Source organism: Lissotriton vulgaris, chromosome 2_1, assembly GCF_964263255.1.
Source record: "Lissotriton vulgaris chromosome 2_1, aLisVul1.2, whole genome shotgun sequence".
NCBI lineage: Eukaryota > Metazoa > Chordata > Amphibia > Caudata > Salamandridae > Lissotriton > Lissotriton vulgaris.
The window spans coordinates 1,692,939,942-1,692,964,450 of record NC_141687.1 but is presented as its reverse complement, the minus strand read 5'-3'; the positions used below and the strand labels follow the sequence as shown (position 1 = coordinate 1,692,964,450).

General features: G+C 45.1%; 1 protein-coding gene across 1 annotated transcript in view; it reads right to left on the bottom strand.

Moving 5' to 3' along the window:
- The window catches only part of LOC147733115 (uromodulin-like), a 257,692-nt gene that overhangs the window by 82,088 nt on the left and 151,095 nt on the right, over positions 1–24,509 (bottom strand). The gene's annotated exons all lie outside the window — the stretch shown is intronic.

Below are 24,509 nucleotides of genomic sequence, written 5' to 3'. Positions count from 1 at the left end.
AATGGAGAGCCGCCCCATCCGCTACCCACCTCAAAATACTAAGAAACACCAGAAATGCCTATTACAGAAGGATTAGACGCGCAAAAGCAGATTTCATATGCAAACACTTAGACCAAGCAAAAAACCGCCCCAAAAACTGTTCGAAATAATCAAAGCTCAATCTAAGGATGTCACACACTCCCCCCAAGCCAATCTGGATGCACTCCTTAATTGCGAAGATCTTGCCTCCTTTTTTACAACAAAAACTGAAAAACTAAATACTGACCTTCTGAACAACCTTTTATCCCTGACTGACCCACACTCAATCTCCTCGCTGTCCACACCAGGGACACCACTTAACTGCTCTGCAAAGCTCGACCTCAAGAACAACGCCTCCTGGACCACCTTCAACTACTACAGTGAAGAAACTATCCTAAACACGCTCACTACTTTGAATCCCTCTAATCATTTCACAGACCCTCTCCCAGCATCCCACTGAAGGACCTTCATTACACTGCTAGTGCCCCTATGGACTAAGATTATAAATACCTCTCTTCTGCAAGGAACCATCCTAGGCATCCTCAAAGCCGATCAGGTTTCCCCCATCCTAAAGAAGGTAACAGCAGACCCCTCAGACTTGAACAACTATCGCCCAATGTCTAACATCTCAACCCTGGCCAAACTGCTTGAAAAATGTATCCACATACAGCTTAGTAACCACATAGACCATTTCAACCTCCTTGATCAATTCCAATAAGGCTTTCAATCTGGGCACAGTACCGAATCAGCCATGACTCAAATAATAGATGACGCATTACAAATACTGGATCAAAACAAAGCCTGCTTGCTAATCTTACTGGACTTACCCTCAGCCTTCGATACAGTCAAACAAGACAACCTACTGGATCTCTTGAAGCAAAGAATGGGACTGTCTGGATCGGTGTTAAACTGATTCACCTCTTTCCTCCAAAATAGAACACAAATATTCAAAAATTAACCAATCCTTATCGAACCCCACCCCAGACACTTTGAGAGTACCCCAGGGATCTTCCCTCTCCCCAACACTCTTCAATTTATTCATGGAACCACTCACTGAGCTTCTCAACTCTCTCAAATATCAATTACCACATGTACGCCAACAACACACAGCTCTACATTAAGGTCCATTCTCTTGAAGACATCAAGTCCCCTAACTCTACGCTCCAAAAGACACAAACCTGGCTAGCTAGGAACCATTTAAAACTAAACACACTAAAGACAAAATTCCCCTTAATCGCTCCCCCGAACCAAATAACCATCATCCACGATTGGATGAAGCACCGAACTGCACTTGACGGTCAACCTCTCATCATCGATCCTGCTAAATCCCTAGGAATAACCCTGGACAATAAACTAAATATGCAGAAGCACATCCGCACTGCAACTAAAGGAGCAAATTTTCAAATAAATACCCTGAGAAAATGGAAACCCTTCTAACCCCAAATGACTTTAAACAGGCAGTCCAAACTCTAGTAATTCCCAGAATTGATTATGGGAGTGTCGCTCTTTGTGGCCTTTCTAAATCAACAACCGCTCCGTTAAGAGCCGCAATCAATACAGCCGCTAGAAGAGTCACTGGCATAAAAAAGAAACTGCCACATTCCCCTGACCTGCAGGCCCTCAACTGGTTATCTTTTGAGGCAAAATCCACTTAAAAATTGCCTTTATGACACATACGGCATTGCATCCCCTACTGGTATATTGCTGTTTGTCATGGATCCAGATATAGCAGATACAACCAGTAACATTATCCCTGCAACAAGTCAGGACTATTGGCATTGCCAATAGTTGTTAGTTGCATAAGATAAATAAGCAAAAACGATGGCTTTGTTGTATATAATATTGAAAATTCTCAGGTCTGAAATGATGAGACTGAAAGAATGTTGATTTGAACTAATAAAGGCTTTCTGAGCAGGCAAAAATGAAGCCCCGTTAGCTACCCGTCTCAGCACCTGCTTTGAAGCACCTGGCCCACTATAAGCCCTGCCTGTTAACTCCGGGAGAACAAACTTGCATAAAAAGTAAATTTAAGCTGATGATTAACTCACAATCGGTCACAGAATGCGGCAACAGCGACATCTACTGTCACATTCACTTAAATTAATATGCAAAATCACTTGCGTGCCTTCTTTCTTTTAATAGCCTCACCTGCCGTGACGCAAGCCTATGACCTCACAATGGCAGATGAGGGCGGGGGCCGCAGGTGAGCATGCGAGACACTTCTTGTCTACGCTTGCCCCTTTGACCTTTTCTCAGCAAATGCAGCCCGAGGAATTACAACAGCAGTAATGGCGCCAAGTCCCTGACTGCTGTTGTTTTCCATGGGGGCTGTAAGTGAAAGTCTGGCGGGCCGCAAGTGGCCCGCGGGCCATACTATGAGTACCGCCGGTGTAGAGTGTCACGCAGGACTTAATTACATCAGTGTTAGTAAACATAGGAAGAGCAGAGCAATGTGAAAGTAGGCTTTACTATTGACCTGAGATATCTACTTACATCTGAATTGTGCCTGAACATTTTCAATGCAGCCACAAGCAAAACTAAAATTCTCAATTGTAACAATATTTTCGAATTCTGGGGAACCAGTGGCGCTCAATATTTGCCTTGATTTCCCTTTGGAGGGCTGTTCAATCTTTTCTACGCATACGCAGTGCTTTCAATGAGGGTGTTTTACCACCGCATATTATGTAAATCAATAAACAGAACAAGTCAGCATTGGCAGTGAGAGTGTTTTGAAAAAGATGAATGGCGCTTTGCGACGGAATGAGAAAGCTGTGGGGAAGGGGATTAAAAAAACAGCCATTAAAATACTCATGTTGCAGGCTTGCAGGCTGGGAGGGAAAGTCTTGTGTGGCTTCAGAAGGATCCTGGCTGAGGCAGCTCTGATGCAGAGGCAGGGTCCCGACGGTGCTGGTAGGGCTGGAGAGGCATCACAAAGGTAAGTTTCCTTTTCACTGCTGCTGGATGATGTTGTAGACCCTCATCCCTCGCTTGCATTAAGGCAGAGCAGGGTCACACTGGTTGCTGGAGAAATCATACTGCAGGCCGTAAAAGCAGGGTTGTGCCGGTTCTAAACAGCTGTTGTTGTGCTGATGGCTGGCAAGATGACGTAGGTGGCACTGCGTGTTCAAAGAGATGGGAATGCCAAGAGAAAGTGTCTCTCATCAAAGGATTTCCCTTCCTGCTACAATGGCGTCATGCCTTAAGTAATGCACATGCATGCTCACCCAAAACACCAAAACAAATGACTGGGGGTGCTCAGATCCCCACAGATCCACACATTTAAAGACCTTCTGTTTGCCATTCCTTGTCATGAATAGGCCCTAGATCTGCTTGCCATTTCTCTTGAGGTTTGTGGAAAGCGTCAGGTAAATTGTTACATAGTTTTTTGTAGGTGAATTATATGGCTTTTGTGAGCAGCAATCTGTCAAGTAGGCGGACTTCCAACAGGGATGACTCTGGTATGTCATTTATGTTAAGAAAGGCTGTGGTGAGGGTGTGTCTAATTTCAAGGTATCTAAACACCTCTCCGTGGGACATGTTATATTTATCTCTCGATTTGTCAAACTTAAGGATCAAGCCCTTTTTGATCTGATCTCCAACAGTGGAAATTCTTATGGTATCCCATTTATTGAAGCCAGGCTGGTGACCCAGAAGTCCCAATTTTTGAAAGAAGGTAGAGAAAACGTGGAAGGGTCAGCATCTTAAAGAGAGCCACCAGGCCTACAAAAGAAAGGGGCACGGATCTCCAATGCTTAACATCTGCACGCAGCCGGGCCAATGGAGTAGAAAGATTATGATCATAAAAAATCAGGGGGGATAGAGGACAACCCTATCTAGTGCCCATTTTTTATGAGAATATTTGAGATGTATAGTTATTTACTGGCACCCTAACCTGGGGTTTCTAGTGTTAAAAATAGTAAAAAACACTAGAAATATTCCCTCACATTAGGAGAGGAACTGAGTTTATTAAAAGGTGCTAACACTGGGTGCACCATGGGTCTCGGGAGGGAGTGATGGCGATTTGGCGCACTGCCCTGTCCGCCAGGCACCCGTTTGGAACCTGAAAGAAACCTCTATGACCAGACTTTCGGGGGGCCTTAAGGCGCCCATACCGCCGGGGTTCACCACCACACTACACTAGTCCTGACGAAAGCCTAACGAATTGTTCAACTAAAGGCAGAAACATGTTGACCAACACCTTGGGGATAAAAACAGACTTTTAATTTGGTCCTCTACCCTACACCTGTATTTACTTATGTCTAATTGGCAAAACAAATTAAAAAAATGTTGACACAATTTGGACATTTTCAAATTCACTTATCTCACTCTTCACCAATCACCTAACGCATTCCGCAGTTGCATTGCAGCACACTAGGGTGGCATTCTGCCACTCCTGGTGGGGCCCGATGATGAAGGATGTCACCAACCAGGTTGGTGAGTGAGGGCCTTCGTAAAAACCAAAGGTGGTTTCATTCAGGAGTAAACTCTACAGTGAATATGGATACATGCTTGCTCTTCTTGTACTACTGACACACTCCTTTGTTGTTTTCTTGACTTTGCTCGAGGGGAGTAGGAGGGTCCTCTACTTTCCCTTCCTCTACTGTTGTTGCATACATAAGGTAGGACAAGCCCTGGTGTGTGTGTCATGTCCTAATAGTGAATTACAGACATTTTCGCTTTTTACTTTTGCAAGGCTGCCTCTTTGCCAAAGGCCAGACTGGGCAGTTTGATTATTACATCATATAATCCTAACTGACTCAGGGAACAAGGTAGAAATTCGAGTTTAGTATGCATGAACTCAGAATGAAAAAATAAATATTTTATTGAAGTTGGTTTTAAAATTCTGTGGTTGAAAATACCACTTTTAGAAAGTAGGGATTTTCTTGTCTAACCATCCAAGTCTGCTTCTGCTAGGTTGTGTATTCCTTGTCTGGAGTTTGACTGACAGGTGCTGGGAAATTCCAGGAAACAGGGTGAGTCAGCACAGGGCTGAATAGCAAGATCTACATGCAGATGGGTGGGAGGAGTTGCACCTGGTACCTGAATAGGGCTGTGCCTTCCCTCCACAATGCTGGCTCCACCTCCTGTGGTGTGTCTGATGTCTCTGCACTGCACTGTGAAAGGAAAAAAGGAGTCATGTCAACAAAGTGCTCCAGGACTGACCCGAACCGGTTTGGACTAGGCAAAGGCCTCTCTGCCTTTAGAGAACAAGATAAAAGTAGTATAAATATGGGGACCCAAGACTTTAGATCACTTCTGGAACAACAAGACAAACCTCTGCCAAGGAGAAGAACCAAAGCAAGCTGTAGGAGTGGACTGCCCCCCCCCCCCCTGCCAGTGTGCTGTGTTTCTGGGTTGGACTACAGTGGTGTCTTCAGTGCCAAGGAGATGAGAAGGAACTTTGTGTGTACTTCATCATCTTGGAGAATATTTCTCCAAGGGCTTCAGCTTGTGCTTGCCTCCTGCTGAAGTCTCAGGGACAAAAGATTTCACCACCAGCTCCCCTCTTAATGTCCTTGCTGGGAATTCTATCCGCAGAAGCCTGCTTGTCGCTAAGAGCTGGAAGCACGACGCAACAAAAATAAGCCGGTCGTCGCTGCAGCTATAGTCATCGCATCACCGGAGAAGCGTGCCGCTGCCGCATCTCCCCAGAAGCGTGTCCTTGTCGCAGCTGTCTGCTGTGGCATCACCGGAGAAGCTTGTCGCCACCGCAAGGGTCGCCGTCACATCACCGGAGAAGCGTGTCGCAGGGCCTGTCGCGGCTCCAAAGTACAGAGTTTGACGCACAGCTGCCAGGGCGTGCACGCATCGTCTTCACATCGTCGCATCAAGGACGCCATCTTATCCCATCGCACCGGATTGTCTTATCGCATCGAGGTGCCATCTGGCTGCATCACAATCAGGCGGCAGTACGAGAATCTACGGATCACCTCCTCTCGGGTAAGGATCAAGACACATACCCAACTCTGCCCAAGCATTGAGGCGCGACGCATCATCTCCCCCGAAGCAGGAAACCGACGCATCTCCAACGCTACAAGCCTTTTTTGTTTATTTTGCGTTACGCATTCAGGTACTTTTGTGAGAACTATGTCGCCTTCACCATCAACTTGAACTAAGTTAACTCTAACATCTTTAAGTCAATTTTCAATACAGTATTGGATTTGTGGTCTTGTGTTAAGTCTATATAAAGAATACTTATTTTTAATATACAACTGTAGTGGCATCTATCTGTAGTGTTGTCACCTGATTACTGTATGTGTTCCAAAATGCTTTACACAATACCTCTGAGATAAGCCAGTCTGCTTCTGCCAAGCTACCAAGAAGGTGAGCATGGGTTATTTTATGGTGTACCCCCTTATCCTGACTAGACGTAAGGGTCCCTATTTGGACAAAGGTACCTACCTCTGCCAACTATAGACCTCCCAATCTAACATATCTTAAATGTATTCATTCTCAATATGAAATAAGGGTGGGAAATAAAGCTTGTGGAAATGACTTAAAGGGGTGGGAAATTAGACAATGAGACTAAAGAAATTAAGTACATTTCCGAATGGTGTGGTGACCTCTCCCCACTGCCTGGCCCTATCATAGTGAGGGGTTTACATAGTATTGAAACACTTGGGGGTGGATCATACATACGTTTTGGTATAACTAGATGTAGTTAAGTTAGTTAGACACACGCTTTGATACAGAAGACCGAGATGCTGCCCGAGTGTGCTACATGCTGATTGAAGAATCCAACACTAGGGAAACTTCGTGGAACATCCGAGGAGGCACATCTAGGAAGGGGTCTGGACGAGCCGGAGAGGGTAGTACCAGAGAGGGGAGCGACGCTGGCTTTGCACTTGAAGAGGTCACCTATCCTGACTTGATGCTGTCCCGAACTCTTTGACTTGCTTTCCTGGTACTCGCATCATTAGGTAAATATCATTCTGTGTAGTATGTCCCTGTGCTGCTCTCCACTTTTTCCCCTCCAGGTCCTGTCATTTTCAAGCATTTATCTGTGAAGTGTTTTAAGCTAACTGAAATTTCATTTTTGAAGGAGAATTGGTGTTTTGCATTTGTATTTGTATTGACTCACAAATCAATTTATCAGATAAACTTTTAAAAATCTGTTGAGTTTGTGGTTATTAAAGTAAAGGTTTTAATGCTATGTCTTAATTTCCCTATTCTAACTCCTTACAGATCTATTGACCAAAGGAAATTACCACATATGAGACTGGGTTGGTAAGAACTTGTGTATCTGTTTCACACAGGAAATGTACCGTATTTTCCGGCGTATAAGACGACCCGGCGTATAAGACGACCCCCCACTTTGCTTGATCAAATTTAGGTTTTGTGCTATACTCGCCGTATAAGACTACCCCAAGACTACCCCCACTTCCAGCACAGTCCAACGCTCTACTTGTACCTTGCACGCTTTTATAACTTGCACACTTATCACTTTTTTCTCTTGTAATGTACCGATTGCTACCTCATGTATTTTGGTTGCTCGCTATTGTCACTTTTGAACCATGTAACTTAGGCGGGAAATGTTTCTTCCACCTTGCTTGTATGCTGGGAATATTGCAAGCCTACCGTAATCTCTCCACCCGCTAGTCCTCCGAGTACGCTCAGCTTACCGCAGTGAAGCAGCTCCAGTGCCCGGCGGCGTCCTCCGACTCCGTGGATGCTATCGCGGATCCTCAGCGTTGTCCACCGATGCAATGCTCCGGCGGGAATCCTCTGGCATTATGGCTGCCAATTTCTGCGGGAGGCCTCGGGGTTACCCACCAGGCAGTAGGGGCGAAGTTGGAGTGAAGTTGCGGCTTGAAAGCCAATTGTGCGCGGGAGCCCCCAGGATGCAATGCTCTTCGACTCTTCACCTCTGTGACTGGCGGGCGGATTAGAGCCACCCTCCCCCACCTCCGGCTGGATTAGAGCCACCCTCCCCCACCTCCGGCTGGGCCGGAAGCGCGAGAACCTTCAGGAGTAGTCCGCGCTGTTGAAAAAAACCATGAAAACAAACGGTCTAATTTTGTATCCGGCGTATAAGACGACCCCCAACTTTCCAGAAAATTTTAAGGGGTTAAAAAGTCGTCTTATACGCCGGAAAATACGGTATATAATTAATTTGATTGTAGTGGGGATTTACTAGCTCAATTGTGTGAATGTGTATGGGCTCAAGTGAGTGTTGTAGTGATTGTGAAACCCGAGCTAGTGACCTCCGCTCCATCACACCCAAAGCCTACCTTAGCAATGACTTTGTACGTATTTAAAAGGAAGGATTAGGCCTAGCAAAATGTTTACTTTTCCAGACCAAAACGGCTGTTTAAAACTACACTACAGGCTGTAAAGGACTGCCTGACACATGTTTTAAAGGACTACTTTAGCGGTTGGCATATTGAGTGCTGAAGGTACTCTGGGGGCATTTTATTTACAGGCCCTGGGTACATGTAGTGTCAATTTACTGGAGATCTGCTGGTGAAATAAGTGTGTCAATCAGGTTGAGGCCAATGTTTCCATATTTAAGTGAGAAAGTACAAGCACTTTAACACTGGTTAGCAGTGGAAAGGTGCAGGGAGTTCTAATGCTAGAAAAAAACATTTAGCAAGGAGGAGGGGTGCAAGCAAAAAGTTTGAGAGTCAGGTCCAAAATAGTTGAAGCAGTGAAAGTATACAAGCAATCAATTCTAAAGGAAGGTAAAAAAGTTGTACTCTAGGGGAGGAAACACACAAGATGAGGAAAGAAAGCCATTGAATAAAAAGCCAGCAAATGTGATTGACATGAAAGCTAAACAATGATAAACAAGGCGCTGCTCCAAATCCCGCTGTACGTATTTGTGCTGGGATCAATAGGTATTTCAACAACCTAGACCTAGAAATGAGCGAGATATCAATATTATAGCAGGTGCAGGTATCTCAGGTGCCCTCTGTGCCAAACTGTGGATTTTCCTAGCCACCTGGGAAAATAGGGGCCCATTTAACTTGCTTGAATAAAGTCCATAGTACTTTCGTATGCTACTGCTAAAGTGTGTAAGTCACAGAGATGCTGATCAGATTTTGTCAAAGGGAGTCCATATGTGTGTGACAGTGCATTACAGTGGGAATATATAGGAGAGTAAGTATAAGAGAGAATGAATGAGAGAAAGCCTTAGATAGTGAGAGGAAGTGAATATATGTGTTAAAAATTGTTGAAACACGAGGATGAAGCAGAGTGTAAAAGCTGATTACTGTGGGGAAGGAAGACGAAGAAGACTAAAGTGAGTGATAAAGTAAGGAAAACAAAGGCCATCATTACGAGTAGGGCAGAAAACTTGGTGTAACTATTTTCCTTAACCTCTGAGTTACCAATACTGGGGTTAAGTGTAATTCTGGGGGCAGGAATATCAGTAACACTAGTGTTGGAGAAAAATTTAACCATTACAAGAGGGACCCTGAGAGTCTCCTTAGAAATGAGTACTTAACTTCCGAATCAATAATTCTGGCTCTAATTACCCTTATAATTCCTAATTTTCCCCCTGGATTTTCTCCTAAGGCCTATTAAATGATGGTCAGCCAGAATATGGTCAAGTAACAGATAGGCAATATATGTACCAGTAAGTGATAGACATTGTGTGTTGCAGCCAGTGTCGGACTAGGGAACCAAAAGAAGCCCAGCAAAAATGCTCAAACCAGCCCTGCAGCCTTGGTCTCCTCACACTCTTGTTCTCTCTGTTCATCCTTTCATTCTTTCGTCCTTCTCCTTTCCCTTTCCCTCTCTGTCTGCTTTCTCATCCCCCCACCTTTCTCTCTTGAAGCTTCCCTGCGCCATCTGCAGTTAACATCGGGGAGCTGAAGATAATGACAGAGGAACCAAGAGCGGCCATGGAGTTTCAAATCTAGCCTTCAAGGGCCCCAGCCCACCGGGGGAATGTCTGGTGGAATAAATGTCCTGTTGGGCCCTGAGTTATGTATCTAACAAGCAAGGATGCTGCAGTCCAGTGGCTGTCGAGGTGGGACCTGGCTCAGTAACTGGTAGGGAATACCCTCCATGCAATATGATGTGCTGTGATGTGGTACAACAGCTGATGCACTGAGCATTAAGTACAGGAGAACTCAGTGCTTAATTTGAGCTGGTGGTATCCGCTGCTCGACCCCTGGCACTTGATTTTCAACACCAGTGCTTATGGCAGTCTGCATTATGGTGGCGCTGTCTCTCTAATTTACAGATTAGCACAACAGCAGTTGTACCTTAATTCAGTATACAACAATGATCACCAATACCTGTCGCACAAGCCGTTGTTATAGCTTTGTGGGCCTGGAATAGTCTGAATTGTCACACTGCTTTGTAGATGTGTTCGTACTGACAATGGCAACAATGGCAAGGGCGATGGGTAGTTAAAGTTGCAATGGGCTCCTGATGAGAGCCCTGGCACTTATTTTATTTTACAAATTAAGCACTCAGATCTATTCTGGGGGCCTTGTATCTAATGAAGCAACTCAAAACCAATGTTCCCGTCCTTTAGGAAACAGAATCACATGGATATTTTTACTTATGCAGATGTACATATATTTTAATTCAACGTCCTCTTCTGTTCCAACGTGTATTCAAACTGTGTGATTGTTCATTTATTTCATAGTCACTCTAATATGCATTGCGTGAGGAGGGGAATCTCGTTGTCTGAGTTTATGTTATAGGAATTTTGAGGAGAATATTTTGTTGCCAATTATGTATCCAGTCCCAAGGGTTATTAGACCCCTCCTCCAGAAAGAGATTAAAAACACCTGACACGAGGGAGAAGCCCTCTATGTCCTCTCGCCTCGGGTGCAGTGGTAAACGAGTTGTGCAGCTGTGCTATCGGGTGAGGGGGCCTCACGCGTAGTTTGGTAGCTCTGTTCACGGGTAATTATCGGCATTCTCAATCATTTTAAACGAATTGCTTATTATTTTTTCAGCTTTATAGAGGGGAATTAGAGGGGGTAAAGGAGCGACGCGTCCGCCCTTAAGAGAGAAGGTGAGGCTCGCAGCGCTACAGTGCTCCGTCGCATAACAAAGGTTTCGTACATCATAGGGGACAAATGGCTTGGTAAACGCACATTTGCTAAAATTATAGTGCGGTCAGTTTAAAAAATAAATAAATAAATAAATAAATAAATAAATAAATAAAGAATAAGATTAGCATTGAGGCCGCTGCTGGCTTTTCTGAGCTAGCATCGCGCCTAGAAGCGCAGTAATGAAATGCTGTGGGCGCGTTGGTAGACTCTTAAACGAATTGCTTATTATTTTTTCAGCTTTATAGAGGGGAATTAGAGTGGGTAAAGGAGCGACGTGCTTTTTCGGATTGGCGTGCAACAGTTTGCAAACAATTTAGGGTAAAACCCTAACAGTTTAGGAGGCCGCCCCGTATGCTAGGTGCATGTGCAATACCATTGAATACAGTCACGGGATAACAAGGCCACTGCAAGAGGCGTGGCCGGGTCCGTAGGTGGGTGGCAGAGGTAATGGCGTCTCGCGCAACAGCCAGTATAACTTTGAAAATGCCCCCGGTGGAGGGGAGTACCATTGACTTAGTCTGCGACAAGGCTGCAGTAAGGCGTGCAGTCATTAATGTGGGGGGTTTACAATACAATGGCGTAGTGTATCACATATATTCATGGCTGTTTTGTTAGGTCTCGTCTGTCGATGCGCATGCGCATCGAGCTTGCGAGACTATGGGGTCTTAAACAGTCTTTAACCAACTTGCAAGGAATCGTGGCGATTCCTTGCAGTGCCCTTGAAATTCAAGCTCAATGCGCATGCGCATTGAGCTTAAAAGCGCGTGCACATGTCCCCAGCCGCCTGCCTTGCATGTATTTTCCCTCAGGCGCACTCCTCCCACACCCCCGCTCCGCCCCCTCCCCTGCCTGCCGTGTCGCACCTCTCCCCGCTCCGCCCCCTCCCCTGCCCGCCGTGTCGCATTTCTCCTCCCCCCTCCCCTTCTCTACCTTCCCTCCGTCTTGTCTCTTTTGGCCCCCCTCCTCCTCCTACTCTCCTCCCCACTCTCTCTCTCACAGCCTCCCCCAGCTCCGCCCCCTCACTTCTTGGTTGCACGGCCGCTAGGCCGTGCCTCCCCTACTCTCCTCCCCCCTCCTCCTCCTACTCTCTTCCCCCCTCCTCCTCCTACTCTCCTCCCCACTCTCTCTCTCCCAGCACAACCTTCTTTACTTTTGTCTTCCTGTGAAAATGCACGTCTGTGTCTGTCTGATTTTTTCTCAATAACTAGGGAGATAAACCTGCGTTAAATGAACAATTTGCTGAGTTCCACGTTTTGGGGTGTGCAGGATGTTAGCTAGTATTTTTTAACACACCGGTGTGCACTGTGGAGAGGCTCCCGTGACGATATAGGTCATGGGCGCTCATGTGGTTAAAGATGGCGATAGGCAGTGTGAGTGAGCAAAGAGCTGCTTCTGTGCGTGTTTTCAGCAGGCAGTAAGCATCTTTGTGAGACTGCTCTGCAGTTGTTGCTTTCCCAATCGGCATTGTGTTTCCCTTAATGGCCATTTGATTTCAAATGTTGCTGCTTGCAAATGATGCGTGTGAGAGACCCCCTCTGGGGGCCTCTTATGTGCGTCATAACTTCCTAGTGGGACCGCCGTTGTCGGCCAAGACTTTTGGCGGGGCTGTTAAAGCGAAGACAGCGGAAAACGAGCCATTCTGATTACGTGCAGCACAGCCTCCAACTCAGCACGATCACAAGCAAAACCTCTCCCTGCTCCTGTCCAGTGCTAAGGACGTGCCTTTTATGGGCTATGAGACTATATCTTGGACGGGCTTTGTGCTTTGACCTTCTCTTGTATTCGTCACTCTCTTGTAACCAACCCTCTATCATTCAAATAGGTTAGTATTTCCCACCACTTTCTTCCAAACATCCTCTAGGAGGCAGGATACAAACGGTTAATGTTGCCTGCATAGATTTTAATACGTGAGGAAAGTCTAACACGGCGCCCGATTATTGCCCTTCATATGTTCCCCGACTTTTTTTTTTCATTTCCTCATGTTTGTCAGTTCGCAGTTTTCCCTGCAAAATGACATTATTATTTCTCAGTGCAAGTTGGCACTGAAAGTGGTTGAACTCCTTTCTCGCAATTTTATTTCAACACCACTTGCCTCGCGAATTTGATGGATGTTGGAGATCTTTATTTTCTCACGACATTTTAAAAGGGAAGCAAAAGTCCTGATTTTAATTTGAAAACACAAATGTAAAAAACTCTGCGAACTCCAGGTAGCAATTATGCATTCGCAAGTATTACGAAAAGTTTACTAGAGAGACATTTTGGTTTTGCACATCCCTTATTCAATGCATGACTACTGCAATCAAGTCTAAAGCCAGTTTCTGAGCTGTCATTGAAATTGAAATAGTCAATTGTTCCAGAAACTAAAGCATGTCGTTGAGTGTGTAACATCCATGTCATTCAATACAACAGCCATGCTCTAGATCAGAAGCTTTTCATCCAAACAACTCCCTTGATCTAAACCAATACAATGAGCTAACAGATCACTAACTTATAGGTGGAGTGTAAAAAATAAAATATCAAGGAAGCAAACCTGTATTACGCCTTGAAAATGGAGCAACACCCTTCTACACATAATGCTTGCACCTTCATTTCTATAATTCAAAAAAATCTGAATACATCTTTCTTGAACATTTAAAAAAAATATTTCATCCATTATCCATGATTCAAAGAGCACCAATTTGCCACCTCGGAATCCACTTAGATTACATTTACCTTTCTTCTGCTATCATCTGTATTATGCACAAAGTCATATCACCTCTTCCCCAAGTTCTACATACGTTCATTTTTAGGCCTCGCGTAAGGCCTCGCGTACCGACAGCTCATGTATGCTCATGTATCCCGCTTTCACCACATCCACAACCACCACCACCACATCCACCACCACTTTCACCACATCCACATCACCACATCCACCACCACCACATCCACCACATCACCACCACATCCACCACCTCCACCACCACCACATCCACCCCCACATCCACCATCACCACCACCACCACATCCACCACCACATCCACCACCACATCCACCACCACCATATCCCCCTGATCCACCACCACCACATCTATATGTGTGTGGCTCTGTGTGTGTTTAGGTGCAAATGCAATGTTCTTGGATTTTCGTCACAGTAAAATACACTGAACATAATCTTCACAAAAGTTATTTACAAACGTTTAAGCTATTGCCATTATAAATTACAATAACTTTTATTTAAGTATTAATTATTTACAAAATTAAAAGCCATTGTTATTTGTAATATCAATACATCTAAGTCACGTAAATACAACACACATTGCATTACAAATGCTATAGGTGTCACATTTGCAAAAGTTAATACTATTGACATTGTAACTGACAAAGCTATTAATTTTGCTACTTTCAAAACCAACACATAAATAAAAAAGTGTCATTTACAATATCAATAGCTCAAACTTTCCTAATGCGAGACCTATTGCATTTCCAATGCTTGTTTTTCCTTTTACTTTCATGTGGGCGATGCCGGGGAGGTGCACCACGCTCGGGGAGTGGCAGCATGGTATCCAGGCGTCGACCTGTTTGGCCAGCCTATAGCTGTGGCGTGAAGCAGGGTGAGAACTTTGTTAACCCATCAAGGTTCCAGCTGCCGTGGTGGAAGACTCCGTGATCAAGGTTTCAGTTGCGGTTTGTATCGCAATAGGCAGGCGACAGGTTACCTATATGGTAGCAGGATTGTGAAGCAGGTTTAGCTGCATTTTCCGAGGTGGGAGTTGGGTATTATTATTTGGAGTTTGTGCCTCTTACTCCATGTCAAAATGCGCACATAGCGGCGGTGTTCCTTTAAAGCGACGTTAGGCGGCTGTTTTAAGGTCGCACCACAACAGACAGCTAAGGCGAGGGACAGTGCAAACATGACGCAATACAATTATGCTTTAGGGTTTTTTAACAACTGCGTATGGCACACCTGGTTTGTCTTACTGATGTAGTGGGCCGCGTAAATAGGTGGAGAAGACAATTAGGGTGGCCCGGGTAGCCGGTGTTTAATGCTTACGATTTGCGAGACCCTATGAGAATCGGATGGTTGCAGGTTCAAGTCCCTTCAAGGGCGGGCTCTTTGGTTAAAATAAATGCTGAGTATGAAAATAAGGAGGTTGAAGGAATGTTTCACAGCGCGAAGGTTTTAAGGTGCAACAGGTGAGGAGAGAGTTGCGGGGCAACAGCAGGAAAAACGAGTGGTGGTGCTGGGAGGGGCAATCCATGATATCAGTAACGATGGTGGGAGCGTGCAGGCCTTCCCGCGCAGCAAGAGAGCCACAAACGGTAGGTTTGAGGTCCGCCATGGGCACAGCAGGAGCCCGGTGGCATATCTCACAGGGTGAATGCAGGAAATAGAGTGCGAAGAAGGGGGCTGCCAGGAGCGTGGGCACAAACAGTTAACAGTAATTTAACGTTTGGCCCAATTAGTGGCTGTGGTCCCAAAGTCCTGGCAATAGCACGCAGCAGGCTTCGGAGAACCCGTCCCCTCCATGCAGACTGGCGCTTGTGTGATGCCTTTTGACATGTACTAGGTGCGTTGTGATGGCCTAATGATTTAAGAATGTACTGCTGTGGAGAAGTGTGGCTCAGGGGTTAGAGGCGGCAGACCTGGAAGCTGAGATCGGCCCTGGACCAGGGTTCAATTCCCCGCCTCGGCGGGTCTTGGGCTCAAAAATTCCACGGACTTGATAATTCTCGCTCCGGTGCCTTCTCGACTCACGGGTTCACACTCTGCGACTCTGGGCAATAGCTTGCTTAATCTCCACAACGGCCCCTCGCGGTGGGATGCCTGGCTTTCACCTTGTGGATACCCTGCCGGGGTTATCTCACAGGGGAATACCAGGACGGGTTCCCTAAGCAAGCGCCAGGAAACCCTTTGTGGGTAGCTGTGCGCTATATAAGCTCAAATACATTTACATTTACTGCTCCGGCGCAGACGGCTCAGTGGGTTTAGGGGGCCCGGCGTTTTTTTTTCTAAAATGGTATTTAGTGGTGGGTGAAGATGAATGGCAGGTTGCTATGGTTACGGTCTGGTTTTTGCATTCCGTTCAGCACAGACTTTTCATGACCTTTTCTTCGAAGTTGGGTTTTCAAGGCAACTTTCCCTGCCACGTCGAGGAGTTGTTGTTTTATGTTTATGGTCTGGGTTTTGTAGATTCGGGAGACAGCCTTGGAAGTGGCGTTGGGGAGTCTTGGCCTTCCCCCCCAAGCAAAAAAAAATAAAAAATGTAATTGCGGGCATTCTGGGGGTAAAGGGCAAACATTAATGGAGGGATTGCATTCCTGTTCATCACGGCCCTTTTTCTGGGAAGCTCGATAGTCACAGCTTTGCCTGCCACGTCAAGGAGTTCTGGTTTAATTTTCCCGCCCCCCGCTAGTGCGTGCGACGCGAGTACTGGTGGAAAGGTTGGGGGAGTGCTTTGTCATGCATGCAGCATTTACGCTAATAATTCAAAATGCTGTTGTGATTTTAGCCTTGGTGCGGGCGCAGCAAGTATCTGAGGAGGTGTTGGTGGAGTGCTTAGTGGTACATTAGACATTTAAGTCAATATCTCAAATGCTGTTTTGGTGGTAAGCCTTCCTTTTGCGAGCATACTGGGGGTGAAGGGCAAACATTAACTCTTGGCACGGCGGGTGTCCGGGAACCGCGTTCTGTGGCAGGATAATGCTCTGTTTATTTACACAAACAACATTCTCCGTGTGAGATGCAATGGTTTGTTTTGGAAAGTGTTAAACAGTCAAAACGTAGATGTGATATTGACCGCCTGCTCACACAGAAAGAAAACAGGTGGATTTGGTCAGCCATTACTGTGGCCAAGGGACTAAACTCTTTTGTTGAATGGCAAGTCTTGGCAACTCTTCGTTGAAGTTCTGCTATGAACCATTGATCTGGCTGATTTATGTGCTGTGCTGTGTTCTTTTGCTAAATGGCTAGTCTTGGTCTTGGCAAATTTTCATTTAAGTTTTGCCTTGAATCATTGGTTGAGCAGATATATGTGCTGTTCATTCCCTGTGTTATCTCACGTTTTTTTTGGTTTTTGGTTTTTGGTTTTTCAAAATATATATTTGTTCAAGACATATATTTTTTCAAATACATTGTTTAGTTCGAAGTACTTCTTCAGTGCAGATAACCAATTGTTGACTAGTTTTTTTTAAAAAACACTGACCTGCTGACTGTTTGCCTGACCCCTAATAGTAACTCTATGTAGAGTCAGGCACCATTCACTGACCCAATATGGCCGCCAAGACGCTGCACGTCTAATCCCGTGATCGCGAGGTTTTGCTATGTATGCCGGGTAAACGCTGTAATCTTATCGCGTTTCCCTGACAGTTGCTGGCAACCGAGTGGTGATTGATTCGCTCACAAGTAAGTTCTCGTCAACTATGATTATTTTCACCAGTTTGAGCCACAATGACCAGTGTCTCATTGTTCCTCGTGGTTCTGTTTCCGTACAGATACGACGTAGCTGACTGAATTGCTTTACGATTTGTCCCTGAACTTAGCGCACAATTAAAAAAGACTTAAGGTACGATTTTATTATTCCATAGTCATCTCCGAGGTAGCTTGACTTACACAATTTTGTGGCTAATACTATGTACGTTTGCTAGAGTTAATTCGGACATTTTTTAGACTTATTGCTGTTCCGTTCTTTTCCCAATAGGATTAGAGATACCTTCATTGGTTTTCTGTGAGTATTTTTCCTGACTCGTTTTCTCTCATGGTGTCACTACATGTTTGGGTGCATTTCGTTTTGGGACATGGCCACCATATATATATATAATTTGCAAAGAGGATATTTTAGTCTCTTGGCACATAATGTTGGCACTTTTATTTATTTATTTATTTATTTATTTATTTATTTATTTATTTATTTATATGTTCACCATTTGGTTTGGTGTGGGCAGGCAATATTGATTTATGTTTTCAAGAGTATTTACAGACAGAGTTATGATTATATGTACATTGTTTTACTATAGGTCCATGGAGCAACACATGTCCTGATGATGGTCTTGCTAAATTGTACTGTATGAGACCGAAACGTTGACACAACAACACTTCTTTGTAAATAGTATCAGCATTGACTGAATTATGATTTTATATGTAGTTTTGCAAAATTATTGTATATATGGGAGATATGTGAATACTAGCCATATTCATTACAAAAGTGTCATATGGTACTGTATATTCTGAGAAACTGTGTAAACAGTATACCGTTCTGTTGCCAAAAGTGGATTGATATATGATGTATATGCTGATGTATATGCATATTCTCATGATTTGAGATGAATATGATCGAATAAAAGCAATTGATACACTGTTTGTACCTCTCTTGAACATTACACAATTCATGTTCACTATAGTGACAATTCTTTAACTGCGAAGTCAAGTTTCAATAATTTGCCTAAGGAACATTCCTTTTTGTTACCGTTTATATCAGGGCACGCGCATTCTGTTATGTCGACTGCTCTTGTTTTGACTTTCGGTAGAATGGAAATTAAGCTTGGCAGGGGAAAAATAAACAAGTGCACATTTATGATGATGGTGTGTTAGATGATGGCTGGCTTTCGTACCCTCCTTTTTCATTATCTTGGGGTGGCGCTTAATAGTGAAGATTATTCACTGTTGTTGGCCCGGTGGAATCAGACACAGTGTACTGTGATTTGGTAAGAGATACTTTGGTGTGTGGGGTACAAGTAGGGTGGGGAATTTGCATCTACAACATGATGTGGTAAAGCTCAAAGATCGTCCCAATGGTCCTGAAGGCTGTATTACAATGTTTCATTGGCATCTGGTACGATGCAGCCAGGCTGCTATATGGAGTGTGCTGCAACATGTCATTCTGGCTGAGGTTGCACTCTAGGATGTGGGTACTATGGGGCAGTTGTATTGTCTTTACATTGTGCTCTACCCATGTTTGGGGTTTGAGGCCAGCGTTGGGTTGTGTGGCACACAGAGTGTCAGGTGGTTTAAATGGTGAAGCCAGTGACCTACGGCGGTTTTCTACTGCACCGGTAAACACACTGCTCCCGTAGGCAGCCCCCCCCCCTTGATGATATTGATCATGCCGCAGTTCCAGACCCCAAGGCATTACTGTACATAGTATTTGGGGCTGGGCTCTGCCTTTATACGACAGCATGATATTGGGTGGAGCTGAAGAAGGAAGGAGCTGCAGGGGGTAAATTGTAATGGAATAACAGAAAACGGGGTGCCTGGCCTTGGCTAGCAGTAATTCAGCGTGTCAGTGGCACCAAGGCCTAGCATTCCAAGTCAACCAGGATTGACAAGTCAGCAGGTATGCCTATATGTGGCGATTTGTTGGATCTTATACCGCCCAAAAAATGTTGGACACAGACACGGAGCATGAAGAAATCTGTTCGCATAGGTTGGTACAAGACCGCAAGAACCTAGGGGAGAAAAGTACGGAAGGTGCAAAATGAATTGGGACGAACCGTAAATTGAGATCTGAATAGCTCATTGGATTCTTTAAGATGCAGGAGGTTGGAAAATGACCTTCATTAGGTTGGGTAGCAATAAACGTCTTTTACTCAGCATTAAGATGCCTTGGGGTGAGCGAGCCCTTGGCAAATACATATGCCCAAAATGCGATGCTAGTATTTTGCATGAAGCAATTTTAGCAGGCGGCGCCAATGAAATATCATGGTGATACTGAGCATATAACTCTATACCCAGGTGCCCGTACATAGCTCTGCATGCGTGGGCAAGACACCGCGGTTGTCCTAGTTGGCGACTAAGGCTCTTGAAAGCTGCATGTGGGTTGGGTATGAAATCATACTAAAGGATTGTCACCACAACAGAGGAAAGGCATTCTAAATAGGCAGGGTGATATTTCAATGGTGTGATTTAAGTCTTGGTTAGTGGGATGCAGGGCGAGCTTACATGCCTCATGCAGTTGAATGAGCAGCTGCTGTAGGCTCGGGAACTACAGCTGTAGTACCAGGAATTGCTTATGGTTTCATAAACATACTATCTGCTTCTGTCAAGCACTACTCCTTCAAAGTGGAGACCACCAAACACTAACTGCTTTTCTGCTCCTTTATATATGCTGGAGTGTCTCGCACCGTTCCGACATTGCAATTCTTTGTCTCCGGACGACAGCGGGTAGAAACTCAAGTAGGGCAGACATACCAATGCAGCACACATGGCTGAAGGAGGCTGGGTCCCGGGTGGTAACTGTCGAACAGTTGTATCGTCCGCCCGTGGGTTATCTCATGGTAGTGGAGTACAAGCCAGAACAACCTACATGGAGGGGGGGGCAAGCCATTGAGTGGAGTAGGAGTGCTGCAGGGTAACTATATCGGGAATGACAGGAGCACATTCAGCTAGCTCAGGGGGTGGCATCACCGTTATCAATGTGTGTCGGTTTGAATAAAAGTTGGTCTAATGATGACAGTTCATCAGCAAATAAAGATGGCATTATCCGAGAATTAATAATGACTACGCAGTGAAGACCAACCACTTGTATGGTGCTTTTGTGGTGGGAAGAAGGGGGGCAAAGAGTTAGGGGTGAATAGCACGTGATATGCCTACTATAATGGATGCTTTTTTTTCCCTGCATATTTTCTGATGGTTAACATCTTGGGTGGATTTTTCGTTTCACAGTTTTTTTTGTTATTCGGTGAAGCATGCATTTATTGATATTGGAATATCAAGAAAAGCATCTGATAGGTGGATGTGTTTTTTTTGGTATTTTATCTATAATAATCTTGTAAGAAAATGTCCTTTTTTGAGTGTCACATCTCAACAGTATGTTGAGACAATATAGTTGGAAAAGTCCGCTTTAAAATCATAATTTGTCTTTTATGATCTGTGATCGAAATAAAGGTCTTTGAAATGAAAATAATTTGTCTCATTTCAGAAATATACATTTACCGTTAGAAACAGAGGTGGGTGAGCCTTTGTTCAGTTCCCAGGAAGAGGTGGTACCTGGTTCGGTTTCTTAGAATAAGGATTTTTGTTCTACCACTGAAGTGTACTTTCAACATTCAATGAGGAATCATTTCTTTCCCATACCGGAGCCTCCCTATGAAGTACAGGAATTCATTTGTATGGTCGCCGTCTAGGAGCTGTTAGATTTCATACTGGTCTGTTGCTGTAATATTTACTATCTGAAGATCTGAGTACCATCAATGTCGGAATCGTTTCCTGAGTTAGCATTCCTTCTCTGAGCCCCCCCCCCCCCCGGGCCCCCCTCCGATCTAAACAATGTCAAATACGTATCTTGAGGTTTACTGTACAGAACAACCGCTTTTACAGACGGTGGCAATTGAAATGCAGAGCATGCGTCTTCAGTGGCGTCACTAGGGGGGTGCGGGGGTGCGGACCGCACCGGGTGACACCCCTCACATGGGGTGACACCATCTGGTTACGTTACGCTGTGTAACACAGCTCTGCTCAAAGGTGAGGGCGAGTGTGTCTTCTGTGTGTCTCACTGCTTACAGTTTAACTCAAATGTACCTGAAACGCGCTGCAGCATAATTAATGACCACTTTCAAGACGCTGTGCAGCGCAACTAGTTTGCGGGCCGCTACTGTGCGAATATAGTGACAGAGATCCCTTGTCACAGTGTTAAAACTGCTCCTCTGATAACATGAATTGTGCCTGCTATATAGTGTGCTCCGGTGGTTGGAAAAAGCGCAGCACTTCCAAGTAGTAGACAGTCAGTGCAGCGTATTGCTTTTATGATTTCCATCGTAGAAATGTTATAAGGGACAAGCAAGGGTGGCGGATTGAGGATTCACACCTTCCCATACTTTCTCTCCACCGGAGTGTCGGTGCCATGGAAGAGACGCTTGCTGCTCGTGTGTAAGTGCTGTCTGCAGCGGCACCTATCTTCCTACCGAAATGCATCAATTAGCCGGTCTGTTTTTTGTGGCATAAAATACTTTATTTACTATAACAAGAAGCTCTTTAAACTTGCGCCGCCAAGCTGCTTTCCGTTGCTTTTCACCGGGTCACGGCAGGTCCCACATTGACACATTGTTGCGGAGGAGGCATGTACGGTTGGCGCGCGTGCTGTGGCGGGATGTCGAACTTCCTGCTGCCAGCCGGGCCCCAGGGCACCCAGGAAATCCCCTGCTGCATCACCTAGATTTAGAGGATTGACCACCTGCTCACTTCCTCCAGACCTGGACCTGTGCTGTTGCTGTGCCCCTACCCTGGCAGAACCCAACTTCTGTCCCAGACTCACTAGGCCAGCATAAGTCTCATAGTGAGAGCAGGTACCACAGGCTAAGGCAGTGCATCAGGGCTCGCTCTCTGACTCTCTGAAAAAGAAGCAGGCAAGCGATCTCCGCTGTGCCACGCCACCAGCTCCTCTCCGTGGATCAATCATTCTGACAGCTGTAAAGAGATACAGGCGAGTCAGATATGAATTTATTAATCTGCTACTGCTGACATTATAAATGTTTGTTACGAGAATGGGGAGGGGGCTTCAGCTCAACATAGCTCCTTGGAAATGGGCAAACTAATGTTGTCTGTCCGTACTGTGAATGCAGGGCTATCTTAGGGGGAAGTTTTATCTAAACTAGCAGTTTTGCTGATTTCTTAGTAGTGCAAAGTGTTTAACATCCTCGCTGGACAGTGACACTTCGAAGCAGCAGAGCCTTTATTTTCCCAACGCGGTGAACTTGCTAAGTCAGAGATAAGGCAGGTGATTAATGTTTACCGCTGGAGAGAGGTCAGAGATTTGTCTACTGGCAGTTTTCACTCTCACCATTAGGTAAGGTAGAGGGTTATATATGCCTACTGCAAAGAAGGTCTCCCAGCATATTGTATTGAACTGTATTGTATGTGGATAACTCAGTGGGTCACAGATATTCCTATGTTACATATGTTTCAGCTGCTAACTGGAGGAGGGAGTGGAGTGTGCTGATTATTTAGAACTTAAATAACAGCTTTAAAATCACCTGCTGTGATTTCTGATATGTGTCTATTTCCATGGAGTTCATTGCATGATTTTGATCGCACGGCAGTGCCACACATTTAGTTGTTGAATGTCACTCATAAATCTACTGAATCTATAAAAATGTCACACATACACAATCTGAAACATTAGCAGCTATACTCAAATGGGTGTAATTTTTGATATGTATATCATTCATTGCTTGCTTTTGTTCAGGAGAAAGTGTCACTCATAGTCATTGAAATGTCACTCATAATTACACTTAAATTATGAAAATGTCACACATCGCGCTCTGAAACCTTGGCAGCTATGTGTGTGTGTATTTAAATGTATCCTCTAAGTGTCGCACGCACTAATCATGCGTTCATACTCAGGAACACATGTCTCCTATTAAAACTGCAACACCTTTTTGGCATCTTAGAAATGCATAAATGAGCATATAAAATGACGGAATGACGCACCATTTGTTATCTGCGTGCAAGGGAACGTGCGCAGAAGGAGTAAGAAATATTTGGAACATTTTAATATAGCGCAACAGAGCATGGATTTTATTCGGCAAAAAAAGGCACTCTCTGCTAAATAAATGGTTCATAAGTGCCACAACCCACTAAGCCTGACCTCATAAGCAAAGCGGAGCGCAGAACCAACGCTCACTGGTATAAATTATTGATGTCGGTGTGTTGGCTAAGGATTAGTGTAGGACGCATTCTGTAAGTCTGCTTTATTATCTTATATACAATAAAAGTCCCCAAAGTACCTGCCATGTTGACGGAAAAATTTTAATATATGAAAGTTGAGGGTGCAAAATATATTTTGCGCGTCAGGCAAAGTGATATTCGTTTTTAACATTCACTCCACTGCCAATGAGTCAAGACTGGTAACTTGTAAGGGCAATCTTGTCCGTTCTGCCTGTGAGAACGTAGGCAGCAGTTTCATATTGTTTTGCTGCCAGTGCACGAATGCAAAGCACATTTAATAAGTTTATTTTAGTCACTTTCTGAAGAGCCAAGAACTGTGAGGGGTAAACCATGGGGGGTTGGGGGGAGAAGGCGACGAGGAAAGGGTTAAAAGAGCTGCAGGAGGGGGAAGGGGGTGCAGGCGGAGGGGGAGGGATGGTGCAGGCAGAGAGGGAGAGGGTGCAGGCGGAGGGGAGAGATGGTGCAGGCAGAGGGTGAGATGGTGCAGGCAGAGGGTGAGATGGTGCAGACAGAGGATGAGATGGTGCAGGCAGAGCGAAAGATGATGCAGGCAGAGGGGAGATGGGGCAGGCAGAGGGGGAGATGGTGCAGGCAAAGGGTGAGATGGTGCAGGCAGAGGGAGGGATGGTGCAGGCAGAGGGTGAGATGGTGCAGACAGAGGTGAGATGGTGCAGGCAGAGGGGTAGATGGTGCAGGCAGAGGGAGAGATGGTGCAGGCAGAGAGGGAGATGGTGCAGGCAGAGGCGAGATGGTGTAGACAGAGGGAGAGATGGTACAGGCGGAGGGTAGATGGTGCAGGCGGAGGGGAGATGGTGCAGGCAGAGGGCGAGATGGTGCAG